Source organism: Amblyomma maculatum, chromosome 3, assembly GCF_055883805.1.
Source record: "Amblyomma maculatum isolate TAMU_Amacu chromosome 3, ASM5588380v1, whole genome shotgun sequence".
In the NCBI taxonomy this organism is placed as follows: Eukaryota; Metazoa; Arthropoda; class Arachnida; order Ixodida; family Ixodidae; genus Amblyomma; species Amblyomma maculatum.
In genome coordinates, this window is record NC_139346.1 from 89,686,974 (window position 1) to 89,698,802 (window position 11,829).

Below are 11,829 nucleotides of genomic sequence, written 5' to 3' on the forward strand. Positions count from 1 at the left end.
GTGTGTGTGTGTGTGTGTGTGTGTGTGTGTGTGTGTGTGTGTGTGTGTGTGTGTGTGTGTGTGTGTGTGTGTGTGTGTGTGTGTGTGTGTGTGTGTGTGTGTGTGTGTGTGTGTGTGTGTGTGTGTGTGTGTGTGTGTGTGTGTGTGTGTGTGTGTGTGTGTGTGTGTGCTGGGCTCTTGTGTAAAGGAGCAGGGGATGCCATGAAGCTCATTCCCATGGGACTCGGGCTGTCTGGCATGGGCCCACGTGACGACGGCTGCGGATTTGAACTACATGGAATGTGCACGCATGATGTGTGTACAGCACTACGGGTGTGAGAAGGAGCTGGAGCTTATTGCCCCCCCCCCACCTCAGAGAGTTTACTTTGTCCCTATTGGCTTAACGTTATGGTCTTTGTTTAGCGAACCTATTTAACGAGGTGTCAAGGGTGACTTTGGGGGGGCAGAGACCAGGTGCAATAAACATGCTGTAAACTTGGTTCGACTCCGAGTAGTTCTCCAAGGTGCTCAGCAGGCACACCTCAACAAACCAGCCAGCAGCTCAGCCAGCAGCTGAACAGCCAGCTGCTGAACAGGCCATCGCCCTCTGGACGAGCATGGCGGATGACAGCTTGGATAGCGGCTTCGAAACATAACTCCTAGTCTGCGGTCCAAAACCAAGTGGGTGTTTCTTTCGACACACCTTCAGTGGTTTCGATGTCGCTGGTAACTACAGTGACGAGGGTGCTTGATATGGGCGGTATACTGAATACTTCGGCGAGGATGTTTAGAGCAAAGTGTTGCGTCGAGGTCAAAGTTGAAGGTTTTGCTTTTTACGTGGAATGCTTTATGAGCTTCGAGCGGAGGTCGATTACCGCCTGATGCTCATTCAGGAAGTTCATACCCAAAATCACGTTACGGGAGCACGGCTGCAAGACCACGAAGCTCCTAGGGTAAATTCGTCCATTCACTGTCACTTTTGCTGTGCATCGCCCGAATAACGTAATAAGGTTACTACCAGCGGTTCGGATTAGCGGGCCATCACAAGCGGTCGTTACTTTCCTGAGCTAGGAGGCAAACTTTCTGCTGATGACTGAATTATCAGCTCCTGTGTCTACTAGGTTAACGGCGGTTGCGACCGTCGACAGCCACCTCAAGGTCGCTTGTTCGCGTCCTTGTATTGCACGTTGGCTCGGCGTTCGATCTCTGCTTTGTCTCGTGCGGAGGTCGCGGCTGGTGCACACTTCCGTCCCTTCGCTGAGCGGCGATGTCAACTTGAAGTCTGGTCGTGATCTCGTCGAAGTTGTCAGTGCTCAGCTTACCACGTTGGGAAGTCTTAAGATGAAACGTACGGGAAGAAAGCTTGCGTCCTTAACCTGGTGACCATGGCCTTCATTGAGTTAACTGCAGAACTCCAACTTACATTCGTGGAGTGATTTACGGCCACGGCGAGCGGGGACCCAGTCCGCGCGGCCGGTGCCCAGAGGACGACGTGGTGCTGCGTGCTAGCGCGTGCTAGCGCGCGCGCGCTAGCCCGCGTTCTACTGCAGGCCCCGAATAAATGTTTTACCAATCCAAATATGGCAGCTGCTTGGATTGGGCACTCAATTTCGAATGCCTCTACAGCAGCGTTCAATGAATCTCAGATGTAGAAGCTAATGGCAGCGACCATATCTAACTTTCCTGACCATTGATGGGCGCGCCACATCCCACTTAGCAAACGTATGCAGCGCACAATTCCTAAAGAATGAAAGATGACACAGTCCCTAAAGAATGGATGAACAGTCGTCGTCTTTCACTTCTGAAACCAGGGAAATCACTACTTGACCTCGCGTCATACGGTCCAATTGCAATCAACAGTTATGGAAAGAATGTGCTAACACGCGTCGAATAATATGTGGAGCAACACCAAGTTTGTCTATATTTTAGTCCGGGCTTCGCGGTGGCCGCTATTCTATCGACAATGTGGTTGATCTCGAAACGTCTGTGCAGCACCAAAAGGCTCTGAAACGACAGGCAGGATAGCACGTTTTTGGACAGCAAGGGTACCTATGACAAGGTAACACATCAACTAATTTTGGACGCCCTAGTAGCTGTTTAGATTGGAGGCCGTACGTTCAGCTGGATGCGCAACTACCTGTCACAGAGGCCCCTTACGGAAGGCGTAGTAACGTCGCTACATCACAGTTCACATGGTGAGTGCTCAGTCCAACCTTTTGCAACCTTACTATCGTCTCTCTCGTAAATTATTACCACAATCATCTGAAATCTCCATCTATGCAGATGATATATGCATCTGGGCATACAGTGTTACTGTGGCCAAGTTCGCACAAGGCTCCAAAAAGCTTCAATGATATCGACGATATCGAGGTTCAATGATATAATATTGCCTTGCTAAATAACTCGGGAGATTAACTGCAAATAATGATTGATGACCTAGACAGGAAAAGTGGAAAGGTAGGCTTACAAATCAATATGTAAAAGAGAAAGTTAATATTCAATAGCCTCGGGAAGGAAAAGCAGTTTACGTTAGGTAGCGAAGCACTGGAAGTAGTAAGCGAATATGTCTACTTAGGACAGGTAGTAACCGCCTATCTGTACCATGAAAAGGAAATAACAAGAATAAGATTGGGATGGGGCGCATTTGGCAAGCACTCGCAGATTATGACTAGCAGCTTACCGGTATCGCTCAAGAGGAAGGTATACAACAGTTGCATCTTACCTGTACCTATGGGGCTGAAACGTGGAGGCTAACCAAGAGGGTTCTACTTAAGGTGAGGACAACCCAGAGGGCTATGGAACGAAAAATGGTAGGGGTAACATTAAGAGATAGGAAGCGTGCAGACTGGATCAGAAAAATAACTCAAGTTACTGACATTCAGTGGAAATTAGGATCAAGAAATGGGCATGAAAAGGACATGAAGTGCGAAGAGAGGATAACCGATGGTCGCTTAAGGTAACAAACTGTATTCCGAGATAAGGAAAGCATAGCAGGGGGCAGCCGAAAGTTAGGTGGGCGGCTGAGGTTAAGAAGCTCGCAGGGGTCAAGTTGATGCAGCTAGCACAGAACCGGGTGAATTGGAGAAACGTGGGAGAAGCCTTCGCCCTAAAGTGGGTATAGTCCGGCTGATGATGATGATATGATAATAACGACTTCAATAGGGTCCGCTTATGGCATTCACATGCAAACCAATGTCATGTTAACTCATATGCATCAATGGCAAATCCATTTCCTTTGAGATAAGCCATTGCTTTCTTGGAGTTGTCATTGATGGAAACCATTCGTGGAGTATCCTATTCAAAGAAATGAGAAGAAATCTTGTAGCAAGTGTCCCTGTTCTCTCCTTCCTTGAGGGGAAGTCTTAGGGAACACCAGTTCACTCAATGCTCGAACTGTACCTATTACGTTTTCTGTGCTACATGTGATACAGCTTCCACATATTTATTAACATTAGAAAAAAGTCCTCAGGACCCTTGAAGGTCTGCGTTATAGGAGCTTAACGCACCTATAGTCCTTCGCAGTTCACCCCTGCTGTAGTACCTTGCACCCCCATATGAAGTCTACATGAACATCAAATACAAATTTGTATTCCCGGTAATATAAGACAAGCCAAAATGTCATCACCTGTTTCTATAAAATAACGTTAAATTAACTCCGATTTAAACATCAACATCCCACAAATTTCTTCACATATGGCTCATTTTATGCAACCACTTTGGCGGGATTCATGATTACACCGACCGAGTAATTCTGATAAAGGCTAGAGCGTCATATCTGACTTCATCAACTGGTGCTGAACTAGCTACCCTATATGCTGAAGTTGAATTCATTTTCCAACAACATATACATGACTGGACAGTGTTTTACAAATTCTAAAGTCGCCCTTCAAGGCCTGCAAGCTGCACTACGCCGACGGTCACATGACCAACTTGGTGGAGAGAGATTCGCCAGCTGTTCCATGACGTAATAGTGAAAGCTACCGATATTATTTTTCAGTGACTTCCAGGACACTGCGGTTCCAATGGAAACCACCAGGGGGCGAGGCTGCCGTTCTGCACACAACGACGGCGTTCCAGTCGAAATCCCTCTTTCAAGCTTTGACGCAGCATATGCGTTCCGCCCTTTGGCCCATTCACCATTGAGCACGGGGGAGTCTTGCAACCGCCGCTTCAGGGCACTGGATCTTTAACGGCGCATTCGTCTATCCGTTAATGTACAGCGTGGGCAAGCAAAGTTGCTGTGCCGTTTATGGATCCAGGTTTCTTTCACAAACAAGTGTTCAAGATTAGAACGGCTGACAACCTTGCCTGTAAAAATTCTGGCACTGAAGCAAACCACAATCTATCATCACGTATGAGAACATCATGCATTTTTGTGTGAAAGGAATGAGCTGCGTGTGTGTGAAAGACATGAGTTGCCCGATTGATTGCCTGTACCTTTGCCCTTTAACGGTTGATAAGATCCTCGGTCCGTGGATCTTCCTCCTCCTTTTTCCTCTCCTTATACCCAGTGTAGGGCAGAGAACTTGAGGTATTTCTGGTTGCCATCCATGCCTTCACTTCCCCTGCCTGCCTGCCTGCCTGCCTGCCTGCCTGCCTGCCTGCCTGCCTGCCTGCCTGCCTGCCTGCCTGCCTGCCTGCCTGCCTGCCTGCCTGCCTGCCTGCCTGCCTGCCTGCCTGCCTGCCTGCCTGCCTGCCTGCCTGCCTGCCTGCCTGCCTGCCTGCCTGCCTGCCTGCCTGCCTGCCTGCCTGCCTGCCTGCCTGCCTGCCTGCCTGCCTGCCTGCCTGCCTGCCTGCCTGCCTGCCTGCCTGCCTGCCTGCCTGCCTGCCTGCCTGCCTGCCTGCCTGCCTGCCTGCCTGCCTGCCTGCCTGCCTGCCTGCCTGCCTGCCTGCCTGCCTGCCTGCCTGCCTGCCTGCCTGCCTGCCTGCCTGCCTGCCTGCCTGCCTGCCTGCCTGCCTGCCTGCCTGCCTGCCTGCCTGCCTGCCTGCCTGCCTGCCTGCCTGCCTGCCTGCCTGCCTGCCTGCCTGCCTGCCTGCCTGCCTGCCTGCCTGCCTGCCTGCCTGCCTGCCTGCCTGCCTGCCTGCCTGCCTGCCTGCCTGCCTGCCTGCCTGCCTGCCTGCCTGCCTGCCTGCCTGCCTGCCTGCCTGCCTGCCTGCCTGCCTGCCTGCCTGCCTGCCTGCCTGCCTGCCTGCCTGCCTGCCTGCCTGCCTGCCTGCCTGCCTGCCTGCCTGCCTGCCTGCCTGCCTGCCTGCCTGCCTGCCTGCCTGCCTGCCTGCCTGCCTGCCTGCCTGCCTGCCTGCCTGCCTGCCTGCCTGCCTGCCTGCCTGCCTGCCTGCCTGCCTGCCTGCCTGCCTGCCTGCCTGCCTGCCTGCCTGCCTGCCTGCCTGCCTGCCTGCCTGCCTGCCTGCCTGCCTGCCTGCCTGCCTGCCTGCCTGCCTGCCTGCCTGCCTGCCTGCCTGCCTGCCTGCCTGCCTGCCTGCCTGCCTGCCTGCCTGCCTGCCTGCCTGCCTGCCTGCCTGCCTGCCTGCCTGCCTGCCTGCCTGCCTGCCTGCCTGCCTGCCTGCCTGCCTGCCTGCCTGCCTGCCTGCCTGCCTGCCTGCCTGCCTGCCTGCCTGCCTGCCTGCCTGCCTGCCTGCCTGCCTGCCTGCCTGCCTGCCTGCCTGCCTGCCTGCCTGCCTGCCTGCCTGCCTGCCTGCCTGCCTGCCTGCCTGCCTGCCTGCCTGCCTGCCTGCCTGCCTGCCTGCCTGCCTGCCTGCCTGCCTGCCTGCCTGCCTGCCTGCCTGCCTGCCTGCCTGCCTGCCTGCCTGCCTGCCTGCCTGCCTGCCTGCCTGCCTGCCTGCCTGCCTGCCTGCCTGCCTGCCTGCCTGCCTGCCTGCCTGCCTGCCTGCCTGCCTGCCTGCCTGCCTGCCTGCCTGCCTGCCTGCCTGCCTGCCTGCCTGCCTGCCTGCCTGCCTGCCTGCCTGCCTGCCTGCCTGCCTGCCTGCCTGCCTGCCTGCCTGCCTGCCTGCCTGCCTGCCTGCCTGCCTGCCTGCCTGCCTGCCTGCCTGCCTGCCTGCCTGCCTGCCTGCCTGCCTGCCTGCCTGCCTGCCTGCCTGCCTGCCTGCCTGCCTGCCTGCCTGCCTGCCTGCCTGCCTGCCTGCCTGCCTGCCTGCCTGCCTGCCTGCCTGCCTGCCTGCCTGCCTGCCTGCCTGCCTGCCTGCCTGCCTGCCTGCCTGCCTGCCTGCCTGCCTGCCTGCCTGCCTGCCTGCCTGCCTGCCTGCCTGCCTGCCTGCCTGCCTGCCTGCCTGCCTGCCTGCCTGCCTGCCTGCCTGCCTGCCTGCCTGCCTGCCTGCCTGCCTGCCTGCCTGCCTGCCTGCCTGCCTGCCTGCCTGCCTGCCTGCCTGCCTGCCTGCCTGCCTGCCTGCCTGCCTGCCTGCCTGCCTGCCTGCCTGCCTGCCTGCCTGCCTGCCTGCCTGCCTGCCTGCCTGCCTGCCTGCCTGCCTGCCTGCCTGCCTGCCTGCCTGCCTGCCTGCCTGCCTGCCTGCCTGCCTGCCTGCCTGCCTGCCTGCCTGCCTGCCTGCCTGCCTGCCTGCCTGCCTGCCTGCCTGCCTGCCTGCCTGCCTGCCTGCCTGCCTGCCTGCCTGCCTGCCTGCCTGCCTGCCTGCCTGCCTGCCTGCCTGCCTGCCTGCCTGCCTGCCTGCCTGCCTGCCTGCCTGCCTGCCTGCCTGCCTGCCTGCCTGCCTGCCTGCCTGCCTGCCTGCCTGCCTGCCTGCCTGCCTGCCTGCCTGCCTGCCTGCTGTCGTGTTAGCCCAGGTAGGGGGGGGCGCCGTTGCACCCGCGCCGGAACGCTGCCAGAGAAAGCAGTCCAGACACCGAGCTCCCAAGCGACGAAATGAACCCCAGTTTATTCTCGCACTCCGCTTTTATACACTTGCGCCACAGATACACTAGCGCCGCTATCGCAGTCGCAGCTGCCAGCCAAGCCAAGCCAAACCAAAACAGATGATAACAGCACATCCCCCTTTTCAAGCACTATTAACTTTACATGCATACACTTCAAAATAACATTGGAACACACCCAAGAAAACACGACAGAACACAGTCACTCCAGCATCAGTCGTCCACGCCCAGCCTTATTGGTTTGCGAACAACTCTTCCAAATCTGGTCGTAGTTACAATTCTACCTTGAGAATTGCCACCTTCAGTCTCCGTCCGAGTTAGAGGCACCAAAGCTTCCGGAGCTTCGTCAAATTGGTTGTCTACTCCAGTTACCAATCCGGCCCTGCTGGGCTGTTCCTGACTATCCGGAAATTCGTAGTTCCCGCTATCTACCCGGTCTTTTGGGAGACGGTTAAGCATTCTCCTGTTTCGACGGACTTCAACCCCGTTTTCCGTTTGAACACGGTATGAATGCGGCTGTGGTGCTGCTCCGAGCACTGTATCTTTGGTACGGAGATCAGTCACCCACACCGCATCACCTGCTTCCAGCTTTGGGAAATTTTTAGACCGGTGACGTCGGTCGAAGTGGCGGCTTTGCTCCTTTCTGACTTTACGGTCCTTGGCTGCCGCTTCTTGCAGACAGCATTGTCCCTGATTGCGGTGCGAAGGCAGCATTGGGACTCTCGTCCTAAGCCTTCTACCCATCAGTATCTCCGCTGGGCTGACGTTCAGAACACCAGGTGTTCCCCTATAAGCCAGCAAGGCTAAGTAAGGGTCGTCCGATTTTAGAATGAGATTCTTAACCGTCTTTACCATACGTTCGACTTTCCCGTTTCCCTGGGGGTGCCTCGGACTCGAGGTGACATGACGGAAGCCATACAGTTTTGCAAATTTCTCGAACTCGGCACTGACAAATTGGGGACCATTGTCGGTCACCACACACTCGGGAATGCCATGTCTCGCAAAAATGCTCTTCCTTCGGCTTATCACGGTAGCAGACTTTGTTGACGGAAGAATGGCAATCTCTGGGTATCGCGAAAGATAGTCTACTACGACAAGATATTGCTGTCCCTGAATTCGAAACAGATCGACCCCTACTCTCTCCCAAGGGAAAGAGAGCGTTGGCGATGCAATCATCGGTTCGATCTGTTCTGGCGCATGCCTCGCGCAAACGCTGCACTGTTTCACGAATGACGCTATCTCAGTGCTAAGTCCCGGCCACCAGACAGAACCTTTAGCCAAACTGCGGCATCGCGAGATGCCTTGGTGACCGTCATGCAGTTTGCTTAGCGCTTCCTTGCGAAGGGTCTGAGGAATGATAAGCCTCATACCTTTGAGCAGAAACCCGTTCACCAAAGTAATGCATGCACGTTCCTGCCAGTATGGCAGAAGATAACAGGGAACATTTTGTTTCCTGGGCCACCCTTTTTTGCACACTGTGTGCAAGCTTCGACACACTTCGTCTTTTGCTTGACCTTCTTTTACTCTTTTCAAGAAATCGTCGCCTGTTTCTAAACCCAGTAAACAAGCTTTCGAGTAAGCGGTTACCTCTGAGACAGTTAAACAGCTTTCCACTTTCGTACGAGCTAACGGCGAACGTGAAAGAGTATCAGCAGTGGTTAGCGATTTGCCTGGTACATATAATACAGAAAAACTGTATCGCATCAGGCGCAGACGAAAGCGTTGAATTCTTAGGGGCATAGCGTCGATTGCCATGTGACCCAACAGCGACACCAATGGCTTGTGGTCAGTTTCAAAAACAACTTCCAGACCACGTATATACTCATCAAACCTTTCCGCTGCCCACGTCAACGCCAGCGCCTCCTTTTCGATCTGGCAGTACCGTTGCTCGGTTTTGGTGAGCGAACGAGAAGCGAATGCAACTGGTCTACGTTGCCCGTCTTTTTGCTTTTGAAACAAAACTGCTCCCAGACCGAAAGACGATGCGTCAGCTGAAAGAGTGGTTTGTAGCGAAGCGTCGTACAAAGCCATGCATTGCGCTGAACAAATGAGCTCTTTGAGTTCTTGGAACGCTTTTTCCTGATTGCTGTCCCAGACCCAGTCCCTATCCTTGTGCAAAAGAACACGCATGGGAGCACACTTGGGCTAAATGTGGCAGGAAGCGGCCCAAATGATTCGCCATGCCCAAAATGCTTCTAAGCTCAGTAACGTTTCTGGGGTGCTCTCAAATCTTTTATAGCACTGAGCTTCGCTGGATCAGGATGAATACCTTCCTCATTCAAAATGTGACCCAAAAAACGCACTTGCCTAACCCCGAATAAGCATTTCTCTTTGTTTAATGCCACATTTGCCCTTTCTAGGCGTGTGATCACGTTACTTAAACGCTCATCGTGTTGAGCTTTGCTTTCGCCAAACACTAGGACATCGTCCATGAAATTAACGACCCCCGGCAGGCCCCCTAGTATCTCAGACATTCTCTTTTGGAAGTACTCCGGAGCGGAGGTAATTCCAAAGGGTTGTCGCGTGAAACAGTATCTACTGAAGGGTGTTAAGAACGTGGTTAGCTCTTCCGAGTCTTTACTGAGTCGCACCTGGTGGAAGCCTGAGTTGGCATCGAGCTTTGAAAACCATTTCGCTCCCGACAGTGACCCTAGAGCTTGATCCACAGTTGGTAACGTAAATCGCTCTCGAACTACGCATTTGTTCAATTTAGTGAGGTCTACGCAAACTCTCAGGTCTCCTGAGGGCTTCACTACCGGAACTATTCCGGCGCACCATTCGGTGGGTCCATCCACTTTCCTGATTATGCCTAAACGCTCCATTTTATCTATTTCGCGCTTCAGGGATTCCTTCAGGGGAATTGGTACCCTGCGTGGAGCGCTTATGGCATGCGGGATAGCGCCAGCTTGTAGCCTGATGGTGTACTGCCCTGGCATCGTACCTAGACCGCGGAACATTTCTGGAAAACGCGTCTCGTACTGCAGGTTTCCCGAGTCAACCGCGTCCGCAAATTTCACGATACCTAAGACCTCAAGTGCAGGTAATCCTAGAAGGACGTCGCGTAACGGACTGACAACGTAGCATGTTTGATACACAGTTTTCTCTTTCCATGCGATATCTGCTACGAATTTGCCTAGTACGTTAAGCTTACTGCCTCCTGCACCTAGCAAGATTTCATCGGTTTTTACCAGTCGGGACGGTAATCCCGGAAACGTTGCTGGTAATACTGACACTTGAGCACCTGAGTCAACCTTTGCAAAAATGGGCACAGAATTAATGCGCACCTGAACAAATCGCGCTTTTCTGCATGCATCTATTGATCCCACGAAAGTCTCTCCAGTTTCCTGGTTGACCGCTGAGACGCGTAGCTCTCCAGTTTCCTGGTTGACCGCTGAGACGCGTACCTTTCGTTGAGCGGAAGTCGTTGCTTTCTTCAAGCAGGCCTTTGCGAAATGTCCCTTCTTGCCACAGTGGATACACTTGGCAGCTCTGGCTGGGCACATTGTCCTGGGGTGGGCGTCGCCACTGCAGAAAGGACACCGCACCTCCGGCGTTCGTTGCCCATGCTGCCGCACCTCCGGCGTTCGTTGCTCATGCAGACGTCCCTTGTGCCTCTGTTGAACCACCGCGTCCACATTGGGGCCCTGGTCACGAATTTCCGATGACTGATGACTGTGCTGTCCTCGTAGAGTACTTTGCTGCTGTTGGACGCTTTCCTTTAAGCGAGCCTTCGACAGCGCCGAAGCCAGCGTGAGCTGAGAATCCATTTGCAAAGCTTCCGAGAGCTTTGCGTCGAGGAGCCCGACAACCAGTCTGTCTCGGATCGTTCGTTCTTTTAGTTCACCGTAGTCGCAACGTTCCGCCAAGCCGTGTAGCGCAGTGACGAACTGGTCTACCGACTCTCCTGGCATTTTTACGCGTCTGTGAAAACAGGCGCTTTCGTACACGATGTTAATCTCTTTTACGAAGTGCCCGTCGAACTTTTTCTTTACGGTTTCATAGTTCTTGGCGTCTTCGTCAGATAGTGAAAACGTCTTGAATATGTCACGAGCTTGCCTCCCCATTGTGTACAACAGCGTTCGTACCTGAGCCTCCCCGGAGCATTCGTTGAGTCCCGTTGCATATCGGAAGTCGTCGAAATGTTCGATCCACGCCGGCCACTCTGACGTGCGGTCAAAGTCCAGCGGTGGCGGTTGCTGCAGTCCATGCAGCCGCATTGAAGGCGTCTTCGACATCGTGGATGGAAGGTGCCTGGCTCAGTGCGAAGATTCTTGACCATCTGACATCATGTCGTAGACGGCCACTTCTGACACCATGTCGTGTTAGCCCAGGTGGGGGGGGGGGGGGGGGGCGCCGTTGCACCCGCGCCGGAACGCTGCCAGAGAAAGCAGTCCAGACACCGAGCTCCCAAGCGACGAAATGAACCCCAGTTTATTCTCGCACTCCGCTTTTATACACTTGCGCCACACTTGCGCCACAGATACACTAGCGCCACTATCGCAGTCGCAGCTGCCAGCCAAGCCAAGCCAAACCAAAACAGATGATAACAGCACACCTGCCTGCCTGCCTGCCTGCCTGCCCGCCCGCCCACCCGCCCGCCCGTTTGCCCGTCCGCCCGTCCGCCCGTCCGTCCGCCCGTCCGCCCGTCCGTCCGCCCGTCCGCCCGTCCGTCCGTCCGTCCGTCCGTCCGTCCGTCCGTCCGTCCGTCCGTCCGTCCGTCCGTCCGTCCGTCCGGATATTAAACATCAATTCATTCCAACTTCGCATTTTTTATTTTCTTATTAAATTGTCTCTTTTATTTCCGGGAATAAATTAAATTGTTATTTGCGTTTCGGACGACTCGTTTAAAGCTCTTTATTTCGCAACATTGGACTCCACCAATGACAACGAATTATTTCTCCTTCCTCTTTCACGTATTTAGAAGCAATTTTTGCCAAATACTCAGCTGTTATCCATCTTCTTGAGGCATA